Raw genomic sequence first — 17,684 nt, forward strand, 5'->3', positions numbered from 1 at the left:
AGCTCCCTGACTGCTTTACACTTCTAGGCAGGGAACCAACCATACACTCCCCCAGTTCAGTAATCTAAGGCTGGTCTCCATCTTTTCACATGCCAATAGAGTCTCCCTGGTGCTTGTAGTCTTTCGAATCACAGCAACGGTGAGAGAGGGCTGCGAGTTTCACATCCACCTGTCCCTTCCTGACCCACTGTGTCAGCTTACCGCTGACTAGGTTGCCTAATCACTTCGCTCAGTCACCTCAGGAAGATGGATAAGACTGGAAAAGTATTAGCTCACTGCAGCATGGCCCGGGAGTTCTCCTCCTCCCCTATTCCTGGCACTGTGCAAGGAGGAAAAGTGTCTTTGGCTTCACAGTTATACTCCATTTGTGTTAGTCCTTAATTAAATTCTGCTGTTATTTCACAGTTGCATTTTATTATTTGTCCCTATTTCCATTCTGGCTATTCTGGACATAAACATGTTTAAAACTTCAGGACTGGGCAAGTAGCACCTTTATACTGGCCTTCACAGTAATCTCCTGGGAGATACGACAGAATAGGTAAAGAGCATTGTAATAAAGAAAATATCTCCTTTTAATTTACTTAAATGGATGATGCATAAAAGGACCTGACATATCTCTGCGAAATACATAAAAAGTGTGACTATTTGAAATATCTCTCAGCGAGAGAGAAGACATGCCTGTGAAAAATCCAAACATCTACTGACTTTCCTCTTCACGCTGCAGAGGTTCATATGGTGGGAAGATTGAGGACCAAGAAGGGCATCAAGACATTGATTAGGAGAACCACTTCCCAACTTGAAAGAAGGCAAGAAACAGAAGGTCATCTGACACAGTGGGTGTGAGATCAAACTGTTCCATGACTTGTAGCAGAAATATTGAAATTGTAAAAGCGACCTATAGGTACAACAGATCCAATAGTGATGGAGGTTTTTTTTGTTGTGCTAAACTTTCCAAGATTCGTCGAAGATCAAATGGTGGAGCAAGTCTTGCAGATCTGTCGTCAAATGAGTGACTGTCTGCAGAGAATGAATGTATGCAGAAATGCACTGGGGTCAGTGGTGGCTGGAAGAAAGCTGGATGGGGCAGGAGTAGTAGCCCGATCTCTCAACACTGTAAACTACCATGCTGCTGCAATCTTTTTTACTATACATTAGTTAGCTGGATGAGTAGGGCTAATACTGATGACTGGAGGGGAAAGACATGGCCATATTTAGAAGATGGTTGCATTTAGATGTGGCGTCTATTACCTAGAAGCACTGTTGAAAAAAAATGGGAGAGCTGCTGGTCATTATTGTGGTCCTCAATAACTGCCAAAATGTGCATGGACATCTTGCATGTTTAATATTCGGGCTTCTGTAAGTTTGGAACTTTTGCTGCTGATTTCTGGTTGGGGGTTTTCTGTTTATTTGGAAATGTCACATCTTTTCACCAATAATTCATGGGGTGATGTCTAAGAAATAAGTATGGAAGTATCCAGTCCTATAAAAAGTTATTTTATTCATTAACTACAGAGGTTTGCAAAGTGCAACTTCACAGTTTCTTCAGCATCCTTCTGTGAAACTCTTGGGTGGTATTCACTATCATGTGAAAGATGGTAGGTGAAGTAGGAGTGAAAAGGAACTACCTTGCAGTCAAACAATAATATCATAGGTATATTTTCAAGCTCTTCCTGAACTACTAATTGCTTAGTTGGCATCTCTAATCCCACTATGTATATTCCAGAATGTGGGTTCTGAGCATTGTGCGATCTACATTTTCCTTTTTAAACTGAACAGTTCTCAATAAGACATGAGGGGCAAAGTTTTAGAGCTTGAATGCAAGGAGGGGGTGGTTTATAAAAGAATAGTAGGTAATACTGCAGAATGATTGCCTAATGTGCACAGGGATCCAGTGAAGTGACTTCATGGCTGGCCTATATACTCATTACGGCATATTAAAGCTCCACTATACTACCTTGCTTTGCTGCAGCTCCATCTTCCTGATTGATTTTTGTGAAGGTCTGAGGCCAAAATATTAGCGTAATGCAATTTGGGAAAGATCTCGATTTTTGCTAGTAGGATACGATGGATACAATACAAGAGAAAATCCTCAACATTTTCACTTGGAGGCTCGTACCCTACAAAATAAATCTTGTTATGAGGAATAAGTGATGATGTATGCTCTGTGGCAGGGATGTATGATGTTACAACGCGTACTTTTAGCACGCATACCATTACAACGGATTTTTTAAAACGCAGGTCATTTTACAATGGATACCATTACAACGCAAAAAACTACAACGCACATACTATTACAACGCATACCATTACAACGTAAGTATAGGTAAGTATATGATAATAATATATAATTTTAAAATATGTTGTAAATATTTATTAATTTATTATTTAATTTAATTATTTGTTATATATTATTTTAATAACATTATTAATTAAATTAATTTAATTTTTTAATTTGTAAAAATAGGTTAAAAATACCCCTGTACCCCAAAACCTAAACCCAGCCCTAAAACCTAAAAATACCCCTGTACCCCAAAACCCCAACCCTAAAACCTAAAAATACCCCTGTACCCCAAAACCCAAACCCAACCCTAAAACCTAAAAATACCCCTGTACCCCAAAACCCAACCATAAAACCTAAAAATACCCCTGTACCCCAAAACCCAAACCCAGCCCATAAACCTAAAAATACCCCTGTACCCCAAAACCCAAACCCAGCCCTAAAACCTAAAAATACCCCTGTACCCCAAAACCCAAACCCAGCCCTAAAACCTAAAAATACCCCTGTACCACAAAACCCAAACCCAGCCCTAAAACCTAAAAATACCCCTGTACCCTAAAACCCAAACCCAACCCTAAAACCTAAAAATACCCCTGTACCCCAAAACCCAAACCCAACCCTAAAACCTAAAAATACCCCTGTACCCCAAAACCCAAACCCAGCCCTAAAACCTAAAAATACCCCTGTACCCCAAAACCCAAACCCAGCCCTAAAACCTAAAAATACCCCTGTACCCCAAAACCCAAACCTAAAACCTAAAAATACCCCTGTACCCCGAAACCCAAACCCAACCCTAAAACCTAAAAATACCCCTGTACCCCAAAACCCAGCCCTAAAACCTAAAAATACCCATGTACCCCAAAACCCAAACCCAGCCCTAAAACCTTAAAATACCCCTGTACCCCCAAACCCAGCCCTAAAACCTAAAAATACCCCTGTACCCCAAAACCCAAACCCAGCCCTAAAACCTAAAAATACCCCTGTACCCCAAAACCAAATGTTTATAAAAAAAGATAAACTTACCTATAATTATACTTACGATGTAATGGTATGCGTTGTAATAGTATATGCGTTGTAGTGTAATGCGATGTAAAGGTATCCGTTGTAAAATGACCTGCGTTGTAATGGTATCCGTTGTAATGGTATGCGTTGTAAAAAATCCGTGGTAACAGTTGCATACCCTGTGGCAGTGTTATCAAACTAGACAAGCCCTGAACTATGTTGTAGTGTGTTTCCCTGATTAGCTAATCCTCTAGATATCAAAGTACAAGATGATCTTTTGTCTTACAGGGTTAGTTATGGCTGGTTCGGATATCAACTTAAAACTGATTGCGCGCTGCTCAGTCTTGAACCTGAGAACTATCCTGGGGTGGACTTGCTCCTTTGCAGCGCAGCTCAGCTCCATCTTGTAGCTACGTCTGTCCCAGTCATATGCTGCTGACCCATAGGTCAGAAGTTTGAGGAGCCCCTCCTCCCGCAGGCTCCTGCCTTGCGCCTCATCCCTGGTGGTCTAGTGGCAGAGCATCACTGCTCTGCTGCTAGGATTGCCCTACTGTCTCACTACCTGCTTGTTCTGTACCTCTTTCTGCCTTTTCAGTCTCTCTTGCTGCTTTGCTCTCTGCTTTTTTTTTTCTGCCTCTCCCTTTTCTTTTCTATTCCATTTCCCAACGTTTTTTACCCCCTTTGTCACATCTGCCTCTGTGATCTCCCGTGGCCCACCCGTCTACAGAGTACATTCCTGCATTTTCCCGCCTCCCAGCTGTCCAGCCCCCCCACAGCACTACTTAATGGCAGCGGCTGCGCGGTGCAGATGACTTGCTCCTTCGCAGCACAGCTCCGTTTTTCAGCTGCTGCTCTCCCAGTCCCCTGCTGCTGACCCGGAGTTCTGGAGTTTGAGTCCCTCCTCCACCTGCAGGCTCCTGTCTGCGTCTCATTCCTGGTGGTCTAGTGGCAGAGCGTCCCTGCTCTGCTGCTAGGGCTGCCCTTCGGTCCCTCTAATTGCTGTTTCTGTCCCTCTGTCTGCTTTTTCAGTCTCTCTTGCTGCTTTTCTCTCTTCCTTTTCTCTTTTCAGCCTCTGCCTTTGGCTTTCCTCTTTTCCATTTCCCACCGTTTTATTTCCCTTTGTCGCCCCTGCCGCTGCAATACCTAGTGGCTCTACCCCCCTCTTGTGTCCCTTACCACGTTTTCCTGCCTCCTAGCTGTCCAGCCTCCTAGCTATGCAGCCTCCGTAACACTTCTTAATGGCAGCCGGCTCATCAAAGGCAAGACCATCTGCGCCAGTTTTCACCTGGACCACGCTCAGAGCCAGGGACCTGGTTCTCGGACCTTCCACCGATGCGACGCCGACCATCCTCGCCCTCAACATAGATGGCCAAAAGGCCAGCTATCTAGCGTCACCGAAGAAGACCCAGGGACTCTTCTCCTGCCGGTTCTACAACTGCACCTTCACTCATGACAACACACTACCTCCTTAACACGTGATCCCTCCATAAACACTCCACAGAAATCTGTAACCTCCTTGACGCCAAATCCCCCGACTTCACGTTCCTCAGGGAAATCTGGACTAACCCCTGCTCCGACAGCTCCAGCTCCATCCCAGACAGCTATGAAATCACCCGCAAGAACACCCGACCGCCTGGGAGGTGGCATTGCAATCATCCACAAGAACATTCTCCGACAAACCACGCACTCTAATGACCCTATGACTACTATGGAATACCTCTACTTCCAGTTCCAGAATCAACCCCAATACCACCCTCTGAGGCACCCTCATCTACAGGCCTCCTAGACCCTGACCACAGTTCACAGATGTCATCATAGACCTCATTGCGCCACAGGCTCTAGCATCGTCCGACTACATCCTACTCGGAGACCTCAACTTCCACATGGACAACGCCAGAGACCAGAACACTGCCTCCCTATAGGAGAACCTTGCCAACAGTGGACTTAAGCAGCTGGTCACTGCACCGACCCCACAGCAAGACATACGCTCAAGCCAATCTTCTCCACCAGCACCTACAGCCACATCACCGAACTCCTCTGGACAGACCACCACTGCGTGCACTTCACCTTCACCTCTCCCACCGTACACAACCGCCCCCGTTGCAACTGGCCCAAGGCCGCCTAAGAACTTCTTGTTGACTCCCTCAGCACAACGTCTACATCAACACACACCAACACCACAGCACGCAACCTCCACCAATGGATCTCCAACTTTGCCGATACTCTGAAACCACTCAAGGAAAGACCAGGCAAGAAACACTATAAGAAAGCCAGCTGGTTCACTTCCACCCTACACAAGTATAGACGCATCTACAGATCACTACAAATGACTTGAAAAGAGATGGAGGAACAACAAAACCCCAGAAACCCACGCAACCTTCAAATCCGCTGTCAAAGCACATCATCTCCAACTCACAACCACAAAGAAAATGGCCCTACAACACAGAATCAGCATCAATAAACCCAACAGCAAAGAACCCTTCGCCATTGTTAACAAGTTCACCAGACCCAACAGTGAGACAACAGACGTCACTCCCTCCCAAGACCTCCGCATCAAGCTCGGTGCACTCCTTCACCACAAGTTCAGACAGATCTATGACAACTTCGACACCCCAGACCGAGCCACTACACCCGCCACAGCCGCATGCAACTACGCCACACCTTAACAGACCATGCTCTACTGGAACCCACTCACAACAGAGGAGACACTCAAGACCATAAAGAGCATCGAGTCAGGAGCTCCCCATCGGATACTTGCCTGTACCACATCTTCAAAAGAGCAGCTGCTGCCATCGCCCCCCAGCTTCACTGCACCATCAACTGCTCCATTGGAACCGCTATCATCCCAGATGACTGGAAACATGTGAAGATCAACCCCCTGCTGAAGAAGCTGTCCTCAGCCCCAATGGACCTCAAGAACTTCAGGCCCATCTTCCTCCTCCCCTTCCCAGCCAAGGTCATTGAGAAGTCAGTCAACGCCCAACTCTCCGCCCACCTTCACAGAAGTGAACCACAACTTGGACACCTCCCAATCTGACTTACCAGGCAACCACAGCATGGAGACTGCGCTCATCGCCACCACTGATGACATCCGCTGCCTCCTAGACGGGGGTCAGACCGCAGCACTTATTCTACTGTTCCTATAAGCCGCCTTCGACACAGTCTCCCACCACACCCTAATCACGAGACTCCACGACACCGGCATCCCTGACTTCCTCCTCACCAGCCGGACTCTAAGTACGACTATCCCTGTTCCTCTCAGAACCTACAAAGATCAGCAGTGGGGTGACTCAGGGCTCATCCCTGAGCCCCACCCTCTTCAAAGTCTACATGGCACCTCGTAGCCATCATCAGAAGCGAGGGACTGAACATAGTCTCCTATGCCAACGAGACACAGTTGACCCTCTCCCTCATCAACGTACTGCCAACTTTCACAGCGGAATAAAGGCTGTTGCCACCTGAATGAAAGACAGCTGCCTAAAGAAGTGAAGGGCTCGCCGCTTTCTTCATTGATAAGGTCGAGAACATCTACAGGACCTTCTCCCATACCGCGATCAGATCAGGCCCAGCACTTAGGTCCTATGCTAACCCGACGCTCTCCTTCTTTCCATCGATCTCTCAAGATGAGATGCTTACGATCTGCAGGAAAGTCAAATCAGGCTCTCCTGCAGACCCTCTTAAACCAGATCAATTCCTTAAATCATTGACTCAGCTTCTCTTGCCTTTCTGTAAGCTGATCAATATGTCCCTGTCCACTGCCGTAGTTCCCAGGGCCTGGAAACGGGCCATGGTGGTCCCCTTATTAAAGAAACCGACATTGGATACATCTAAACCTGAGAGATTTCGCCCTATCTCGATTCTAGCATTTACTGGCACTGAAACGCTACTTGCAGACGCGCTGCTGACCACGCTAGCACGCTATTGCTTCTGACTTGCAAATTTCCATTTTTAAAATCGCCGCTTTACTGTTAGCACGTTACTGCTTCTGACTTGCAAATTGCAACTTTTAAAATCGCCGCTTTACTGCTGTAAAGGACCATTATTTGCACGCTGTAATTTCAAACTTTCGTGGGTACATTAGCAAAGTCACCTTTCTGTGTAGACCTGTGTAGATCACCGCTTGCCTCCCCGTTCCACCGCAGCTTGTGCTGTTTGTTGTGGAGGGAGTGTCTAACGCGGTACAGAGGGAGCCCTTTCACCCTCACTTCCGGGGGCCATCTTGGAGAGCTGACGGTCTAGTGGTTGTACTAGGACCATCAGCAGCCTCCTATTTAGGGCGAGCGTTTCCTGCCGCGCTTGATTCTAGCATTTACTGGCACTGAAACGCTACTTGCAGACGCGCTGCTGACCACGCTAGCACGCTATTGCTTCTGACTTGCAAATTTCTATTTTTAAAATCGCCGCTTTACTGTTAGCACGTTACTGCTTCTGACTTGCAAATTGCAACTTTTAAAATCGCCGCTTTACTGCTGTAAAGGACCATTATTTGCACGCTGTAATTTTAAACTTTCGTGGGTACATTAGCAAAGTCACCTTTCTGTGTAGACCTGTGTAGATCACCGCTTACCTCCCCGTTCCACCGCAGCTTGTGCTGTTTGTTGTGGAGGGAGTGTCTAACGCGGTACAGAGGGAGCCCTTTCACCCTCACTTCCGGGGGCCATCTTGGAGAGCTGACGGTCTAGTGGTTGTACTAAGACCATCAGCAGCCTCCTATTTAGGGCGAGCGTTTCCTGCCGCGCTTGATTCTAGCATTTACTGGCACTGAAACGCTACTTGCAGACGAGCTGCTGACCACGCTAGCACGCTATTGCTTCTGACTTGCAAATTTCTATTTTTAAAATCGCCGCTTTACTGTTAGCACGTTACTGCTTCTGACTTGCAAATTGCAACTTTTAAAATCGCCGCTTTACTGCTGTAAAGGACCATTATTTGCACGCTGTAATTTTAAACTTTCGTGGGTACATTAGCAAAGTCACCTTTCTGTGTAGACCTGTGTAGATCACCGCTTACCTCCCCGTTCCACCGCAGCTTGTGCTGTTTGTTGTGGAGGGAGTGTCTAACGCGGTACAGAGGGAGCCCTTTCACCCTCACTTCCGGGGGCCATCTTGGAGAGCTGACGGTCTAGTGGTTGTACTAGGACCATCAGCAGCCTCCTATTTAAAGCTCACATGGAGCAAACGCGCAGCGGTTACGCGCAGCGGGCGCGCCATAGGTGCGCCGAAGGTTCGCCAGAGGTGAGCCCATCTTTGCCCATCCGTGACCATCCGGGGCCTGGGGCCAGAACCCCTGGCCAGATTGTGTGTTATTCAAGGGGTGACTTACTACAGCTTAACTTGGGTAAGTCCCATCTGGAGCCGGCTACCATACATCGGCTGGGCTGCGAGGGTCTGCTAATTTCACCTAGGTGTATTAGAGGGCGACAGCGCACTCCTAACACACATACCCTGAGCTATGGTTTATTAAATACTCGCTCTCTGCAGAGCCACAGGTTGGAGGTCTTCACACTTCTGGAAGACGGGGAGTTCGATGTCCTCGCGCTTACTGAAACATGGCTGGAGGATTGCTCAGCGCCAGATTTAGTGGCGGCCCTTCCAGATAACTATCTGGCTATCCATTTTAACAGAGAGGGAACCAAGATAGGAGGAGGAGTAGCCCTTTTTTATCAGTCATGCCTCCGTGCCGACAGGTTCCTCTCTGAAACCCTTGGAGGAGCAGAGGTCATGGGGGTCAAGCTCAGGAGGGGAGCGGTCTGTGTGGTGTTCTTGGTGGTATATCGGCCGCCTTGGGCATCGCCAGACTTCCCCACTCTCTTCGTGAGATTGGTTCAGGACTTGTGCACAAGATATGATAAAATGGTGATCGTGGGGGACTTCAATTATCATTGGGAAAAATCTCCTAAAGAAGGACAAGCATTACAGATCGAGGAGGCGGTCTCCTCCTTAGGTCTTACTCAACAGGTCAAGGGACCGACACATGAGAAAGGTCATGTGCTCGACTTGGTCTGGACCACCATGCCAGCCCAGGGCACTACGGAAATTCTCCCTTGTGCTTGGTCCGACCATTCTCTAATAAAGGGTAGACTCATACTGAGGGGCCCCCTGTCCAAACCTGGGGAGGGCTGGAAAACGGCCCGCAAATGGAGAAATCTTGATGGGGAAAAATTGGTCCACCTCTTAGAACACCACCCTTCAGCAAAAGAGCAGGATGTCAACGTGGATGCTTTATGTGGACATCTCCAGCATAAACTGGGGAGTGCCATTGATGTGGTGGCACCTCTTCGTAGGATGAAGAAGGTGGCGAGAGGAGCTGGGGCGCCTTGGTATAATGATTCTCTAAGGGAGATGAAACGTGGGGTGAGGAGGAAAGAACGGGCATGGCGTTAAAAATACGACCCCATCTCCAAACAGGAATACGTCTCATCTTTAGCCCACTACAAACTAGCCATACAATCTAGGAAGGCTGCTTTCTTCGAGGAAAGAATAGCTGCTGCAAGAAATCCGCAAAAAGAAATCTTTCGCGTCCTGGCGGAGCTCAGGGTGAACAAAGAGCAAAGCCCTGAGTTCACTCAGGAGGACTGTCAGAGGTTTCAGGATTTCTTCGTGAAGAAGATATCCGATATCTTAGACGAAATTGCGGAAACTGCACCCCTCGAATGTCCTCGCCTACCGGACCTTATCGTCCCGTTAAACATCTCACCTTTAGCTGAGTTCTCCCCTATCTCCAAACAGGAATTACTTAAAATCATAGGCCGAGTTAAATCGGGCTCCTTGGTGGACCCTTGCCCTCCTGACATATTCAAGGTGGCACTACCAGGAATAGAGGAAGAGGTTCTGCATCTATTGAACACTTCTCTATGCACAGGACAGATCCCTCTAGCTTTTAAAGAGGCTCGTCTGATCCCCTTACTGAAGAAACCTGGTGCAGACAAAATATGCCTGAAAAATTTCCGGCCCATCTCTCAGTTGCCTTTTTTGGCTAAAGTGGTTGAGCAGCACGTGTTAGCTCTACTATCGGGCCATCTAGAGAGCAACAACCTGCTGGAGACCAATCAGGCAGGGTTCCGTGCTAATCATAGCACGGAACTAGTTATGCTATCCATTCTAGATGAGTTAAGAACGCGGGCTGATGTAAAAACACCGAGCGCCCTGATACTACTGGATCTCTCCGCGGCATTTGATACCGTGTGTCACAAACAGCTTCTGTCGCGGTTGAGATCCTTTGGCGTCATGGGTACAGCACATGCATGGCTCACATCATTTTTGCAGGGTAGGACACAACGAGTGCAGCTGGGTGACCTGCTTTCCACCCCTGCTCCGATCACCTGTGGGGTCCCACAGGGCTCTGCCTTGTCACCCCTACTCTTCAACATCTACCTGCAGCCACTAATTGCTCTCCTGAATAGGATGGATTGCCTAGTGTACAACTATGCTGATGACACCCAGATTATCATCCGGCTGGATGACGGTCCGGGAGCATCCACTAGGTTACAGGACATATTGAAAACCACAGTCAATTGGATGTCCGAGAATTCTCTGAAAGTCAATCCGGACAAGACGGAAGTGTTGCCCATCTCCATCTCGGGCAACCCTTGGAGTGAGAAATTCTGGCCTAGGGAGCTGGGCGCACCACCAAAACCGGCAGCCGCAGTCAAGAGCTTAGGCCTATATGTGGATAATAAATTATCCATGGAAAAACAAGTTACCACCGTAGTGGGTACCTGTATAGGCCTCCTAAGACAACTAAGGAAGATCTCTGCCCTACTCTCATTCCCTACTTTGAGACACGTGGTCTCAGCCACAATTTTGGCTAGGCTGGACTACGGGAACTCCCTATACTTAGGTTTGCCACAGCGGCTGCTGGACAAACTACAGGGAGTCATGAATGACGCAGCTAGGCTGATATTTAAAAAACCCAGGACCGCCCATGCTTCTCCCCTGATGCAGGAGCTGCACTGGCTCCCAATTCGTCAGAGAATTGTCTGCAAAGGACTGTGTATTGCTCACAAGTCGCTGTATGGCAAGGCACCAAAATACCTGAAATCTCGACTATCCCCCTACACACCGGGTAGGACCTTGCGTTCGTCGGACGCCACTCTTCTGTCCCAATCCCGCTTCAAATTGACCACGGTGGGGGGCCGTGCATTTTCCAACCCGCTCCCAGCTTTATGGAACAAATTGGATCCAGAGCTCAGGAAGGAAAGTAATTTACTTTCCTTCAGAAAAAAACTAAAAACTGTTCTGTTTAAACAAGCATGGAGCAGATCCTAGGTGCACAGTTGGTTTCAAGTGAATGTAACATCTTATCACGTAAATCTGGACAGACAGCGCTTAGAGACCCCTGTGGTTATAACGCGCCATATAAATTAAATAAATAAAATAAAATAAATAAAATAAATCTCTCTCCTGCTGTGGGTGTCCAAGATCACGGAGGCCTAGATCAACCCAATTCTGGAAAGATTCTTTGAAAATAACAATCTGCTTGACCCTTCTCAGAATGGTTTTCGCCCTGGTCATAGCATACAGACTGCCCTCCTAGTGGTAACCGAACATCTGAGGGATGCATTGATGCCGGACAAACGTCAGCGCTGATATTATCGGATCTGAGAGTTGCGTTTGGCACGGTATCCCATCAGATTCTGTGCCAGCGTCTGGACGAGACTAACATTGAGGGCCTGGCCCTGGGCTGGTTTGCCTCTTATCTATCTGAGAGAACCTTCCAGGTGTTGGTCTCCCCGTTCAGCTTCCAGGCACACGCAATCAAACAAGGGGTTCCACAGGGCTCAGCGTTGAGCCCAACCCTATTCAACCTATGCGTTCAACCATTAGCGGCAGTAGCCAGGAGTAGAGGACTAACTGTGGTATCTTATTCTGACGATATCCAGCTAGAGGTGGCAGTATCTGACGACCTAAGCAGGAAGCGCTAAAGTTCAGGAGCGATCTAACAGCCATTGCAGAGTGGATGACTGCTAACTGCCTCCAGTTAAATGCGAGCAAATCAGAGATCCTGCTAGTGGGAAAAGACACTGAGCTGTGGAAAGAGCGCTGGTGGCCTTCGACTCTGGGTTGTTCCCCCGCCCCTAAACAGGCAGTTAAAAACTTGGGAGTATGGGTCGACGCTGCCCTTAACTTTCACGTCCACACTAAAATGGTAGCTGGGACCTGTTTCGGACTCCTGCGCGGGCTCAAACCACCGTTGGGCTTCTTTGATCCCACAGTCCGCCAAGTCATGATCCAGGCCTCCAATCTACTGAGGCTGGGCTACGCCAGTTCACTTTACCTAGGGGCAAATAAGGCTGAGATCCTACGTTGCAAACGGCACAAAATGGGGCTGCCAGGACCCTACTTGGCCTTCCTTGAGCCTATCCCACAACTAATGCCATCCACAGACTACATTGGCTGCCGGTGGCAATATGCATTGAGTTTAAGTCTCTTTGCATCGCTCACAAAATCCTGAATCTCTAATCTCCGAATATTTTGGTGAATCTTCTCTCACTCTACATACCCACCCGTCAACTACGATCCTTGGCCCAGCATCTTGCTGTTGTCCCCTGGTTGATGAAAGTATGAGGGGGAGGACGCTCTTTCCACATCCTCGCTGCAAAACTTTGGAACTTTCTTCATGCCTTTATCCGAAGCCTCAACAATCATACTGCATTTCGTAAAGCCATTAAAACTCATCTTTTTCCAACTGTATAGGTCCAGTGTTCCCACTATCAGTCGCCTCTTTTAATATCAGCAACAGCCAGCGCAAAGATGCCCCTTAGCTGGAGCAGCTGTGAGCTCTACAAAACTTATAACATCTGCCTCAAGCTCAACTCGTACAAGACCGAAGTACTCATCCTGGGATCCGCCTCCTCTGCCTGAGACGACTCTTGGTAGCCAGCCGGTCTTGGACTCCCCCCCCCCCCCCCCTTGCCCCCACGCGCCCTGACGGACCATGCTCGCAACCTCAATATCATACTGGACTCTACGCTGGCATCACCCAGAAACAGCTCAAAAAGCTACAAAACATCCAAAACCCCATAGCCAGACTGGTCCTTGACATCCCCCGCTGCAGCCACATCACGCAACACCTTCGACAACTCCACTGGCACCCAGTCAATAAGAGAATCACCTTCAAGCTCCTGACACAAACCTACATAGCTCTTCACGGTGAAGGACCAGCATACCTACACCACCTCCTCTCATTCCACGTACCCGCCAGACAACTCTGCTCAGCCCTACTTGCTCTAGCCTCCGTCCCCAGGATCCACAAGACAAGAACCGTTGGAAGTTCATTCTCCTACCTCAACGCCAAGACCTGGAACACCCTCACCCCCCAACCTCAGGCCTTCCACATCGCCGACCCAATGCGATAGGGACCTAAAGACCTGACTCTTTAAATTATCTTATCCCAGAGGGACGAGCAGCAGCCCCCACACCTCCCCCCTGCAGTGAGACTCTCACGGGGGAGTAGACGCACATTACAAGGTACTGATTGACTCATAATCCAGTCTGGTAAATGAAAGTGAGAACAGGCAATCTTCTCTAAAGACCCTACAAACCGTCATATCCCCCCCAACCCTCACCACCGCACTTCAGCACACTCTTCTCGCTCCTTTTCTTTTTCCTTTTTTTTCCTTTCCTATTTTCACTACTAGATATATTGACTCTTCTCAATGTCCCTTCCTCCTAAGTACTATTGGCACTCTCTGCCATCTACTCCACAAGGTTATAGCTCGTACCGCCCAGGTTATTGTTATTATTAATATTCTTACTGTTACTACTTTCCTATTCACTATAACTATCGCTAATACCTCCACAGGGGGATGTCCCCTTTTTTTCTCTCGTTCCGTTTCTCCCCTTCCCCCCTCAAACTCTCCATACCTTTACACCCCTCTGGCAGGCCCACACGCATACTATTGCCCGCACACCTATTACCGTGTCAGCAAGCTCCACAGGGCTTAATTGTCATATGGTCACACCATCACCAGATCCATATTATGTCAGAGTCCCTACGTCAGGACCTATCAGCGACCCTCCCTCCCTCCCTCCTCCCCCCACACGTCATTACCGTACTGGTCTTTTGAGTTGTCCCTCTAGAAGAAACAAGGCACCAACAAAGCAAGACACATTCTTCTATAAACAGCCTGGGGGGTGAGGGGAGGTAGAGTGCGAACCTGGAGAGGACAACATTACCCATTCAATCCTGTAGGGGAGGAGGCAATCAAACGGGCCTATGCAGGTATACACATACCCATCTCCTTTCTTCTGTTTTTGTCTCTGTTTATGGGTCTCACCTCATACCCTCCCCTATCCCTGTCACTACCTCATTTATAGATTGCAGTGGAGGACTGTTATGCGTAGGCTTAATGTGGCAATACTTTTTGAAGACACATTGCACTTCTATATTGATTATGTATATATACCCTAGAACGATGTATGTTCACCCCTATTTTATTTCTATGGCAAATTGTTTGAATACGCAATGAAGAAATATAACACAAAAAAAGAAAACAAATATTCTCTAAAGGGCTGAAGGATGACACTTTTTAATTTTTTTTAAAATTGTTTAGTTGTCTGGATTTAATAGAATATGTTCCCAGCACTATCTTTTTATTTACTTAAATATTGTAAGAGAAGGACTAGACCCAGGGGTCGGCCAATATGCTGAACACAGTGGCTGCTCTTCTTTGAGCTCCATCACACACCATGCAGAAATCTGTGATTTCTCTGGACACAGCCCGCTATTTGAAACACTGTCAGCGTTACTCCCGGAAGAGAGCTCCCATTGGTCGTGCCAATTAGCTCATGCTGCACAGGGCCTATTTGCGGACGTGAGGTTCCCCCATCGGAGCAGTGGATGAGCAGCCAGGGGACTCTCTGATTGGGACTTCCAACTGTGACTAATTAGGAAAGGGTCATTGACCTTCTGTCGGTGGGCCGAGACTTAGCTGTATCTTGCCTGTACTTGGCTGTCTGGCCCCATCAAGGATGACTCCACAGAGAGCCGATTTCAGGTGTGGGCCAGGCGTTCACTACCGCCTTTGGGACTGCGGTTTTGGTGGGCCCCTCTCTGTACAAGTAATCTGACAGACCTGTGGGGGGGGGGGGGGTCTACGGCAAAGCGGCTATACTAAAGCGGACAGTGAGAAATGCTGCCTACAAGATCGCAGAGGATGGTCGGTGGAGAGGGCCACTTATCCCTGGATGGGTCAAACCCACGGGACTCTTCCGGTTTAGTGGCCTATGCATGAGCATACTGGTCACCGGTGACAAGCACTACTCCTAACACAAGGCCTCTTCAGTTATTAATAATGGTGGACCAGGAGGGCCCTGTGCACTGGGACGTACACTCAGGCTCAGCCCAACTCCTAACCAGCGCCCGGGTAGCTTTCTCATCTGGAAGAGGAGAGCAGAGTCATATGTCTGAGAGACAGATTATGCAGGAGAACAGGTGGCCCTCACATTCCAGGTGGCACATCTCCCTTCTTCTGTGGACGTCGGCAATAGTGAGGAGCCCAGAGGACCCTGTAAGACCGGCTGTCATGAGAGTGTCTACGGCAACTCTTGTGAGGCAGGGGTGGGGCGAACGAATCAACACTCTGGGTGAGAATGTTGACCAAAGTATGGACTAGGACGGGGTGGTGGAGACTGGTGAACTACCCCCGTGTAGTCCTGGCACGAGCTTTTTCCTTGCAAGGCCACAATTGAATTACAGAGTCTCCCTGCATCACTACAACAGGCACAGACCCACAAAGGCTATGCGCTGCACACTCTACAAGTGGCCCTGTTAGACTTTATCCACACTAGTAGATTGCTAGGCACGATAAAGAAAGAAACAAATGGGGCACATTCTTTGCAAGGGAAAATTGATAAACTCACCAACCCACCTCAGTCCACAATGGTGACCTGCCTGCAACGCCCTGTGGCACTGCAAATAACCAGTCTTGACCCAACAGGACATTCAGGACTCTCATTGAATGGGGAAGTGAATGAATGAAAGAATGAATGGATGACAGAATGTAAAGGTAAAATAGTGGACATGAGCAGATAGATGTAGAATGAAAGAATAGTGGATACATGCTTGGATGGAAGTGATAAAGGAGTTTCAGGGAGGTTCGAACTCACTTACCTCACTTGCTTGGTGCCGTCAGAGCATTGGTAAAAGTAGGGGGTATTTTAATTTTCTGGCTACTCCCTTGAATAAAACCATGAAAGGGCTTTTCCCTTTACTTAGCTGCAGAGTACCACTGTAAATCACACCATAATGATCTTCTCTTTTTATAAGAACCCCACCTTCGCATCACTCAGCACATAGAGGATTCTACCTGTGAAAATGGAATAAGCTGTACAAGCGTGGGCTGTGCAGAGCTTGATTAGAGCAGTATACTGAAGATGCTAGAAACAATAGTAATGCAAGGTATCAACTATGTCTTACATGAGATCCACGCATTACCTGAGCTACACTGGTATGATTTTTACAGTGGCCTGTGCAGGACATGAGCTGTTTAATAGGTATCAACAGTGCTGTGCATCATTCATGTAAGGGGAAGGGACTGTGCATGAGGGAATTGTTACATAGGAGGTGTAAAGTATGCGCTGCACTACAGAAGATATAAGTTGTTCTAGAGATGAGGTTTGCCATGCCCATGGGTTGTGCAAGAGCTATGCAGAACACTAGGTGCGTGGAGTTTGAGCTTTACTTTGCATGAAGTCTGCAAGTGGAAGAGGCAACTAAGTAAATTGCACGTGTTGTGAAAGGCACAACTTTTCTTCTTAACATCTTCATTGACAAGTCAGTGCCAGATGTAACCATAGAACCTTTATATTTTTTCAATGGGGTTTTCTAACGGATGCATTTTTCTTGCTGACTTCCTCAAATCCCGCATCTTCTCTAAAACAAATTAGTAGTTTCTCAGAGAAATACTATAGTGACACGTTTGACTTTGTTTGTTAGAGGTATGTTCGCCCACAGTTTACCGTGCTTGACTGGATGCTAATGTTTAAAACAAAATTGTGTACCATGTTCATGGGTCAAGTGCACTAAAGTTAGGTCGAGTACAGAATTCTCGAGTTCAAGTCAGATACATTAAAAAAACAGTGAGCAGGAATCTCAGCTTGCATTACTGACAGGGGTTCCATTAAAAGCATGTGTGCAATTGTCTGCGATATTTAACAAGTTGTGGATATGTGTATGGCTTCCAGAAGGCTCCTTTATTATATGCAAGTGTATAAAGAAGAATGGAAGCAAGATTGGTGATTTTATAATGAAAACGGACAATATACCCCAAACAAAAACATTCTTAAACAAGCATTTGCAATGCATAAGGTCTCGCATTAGGAAAGTTTGAGCTATTGGTATTGTAAATGACACATTTTTTATTTGTGTTGGTTTTGAAAATAGCAAAAATAATACCTTTGTC

General features: G+C 47.5%; 1 protein-coding gene across 9 annotated transcripts in view; it reads right to left on the bottom strand.

Moving 5' to 3' along the window:
* HERC1 (HECT and RLD domain containing E3 ubiquitin protein ligase family member 1) overlaps positions 1–17,684 on the bottom strand; it is a 2,101,515-nt gene that overhangs the window by 1,064,002 nt on the left and 1,019,829 nt on the right. The gene's annotated exons all lie outside the window — the stretch shown is intronic.

The sequence above is a fragment of the Lissotriton vulgaris genome, chromosome 2_2 (assembly GCF_964263255.1).
Source record: "Lissotriton vulgaris chromosome 2_2, aLisVul1.2, whole genome shotgun sequence".
Taxonomy (NCBI): Eukaryota; Metazoa; Chordata; class Amphibia; order Caudata; family Salamandridae; genus Lissotriton; species Lissotriton vulgaris.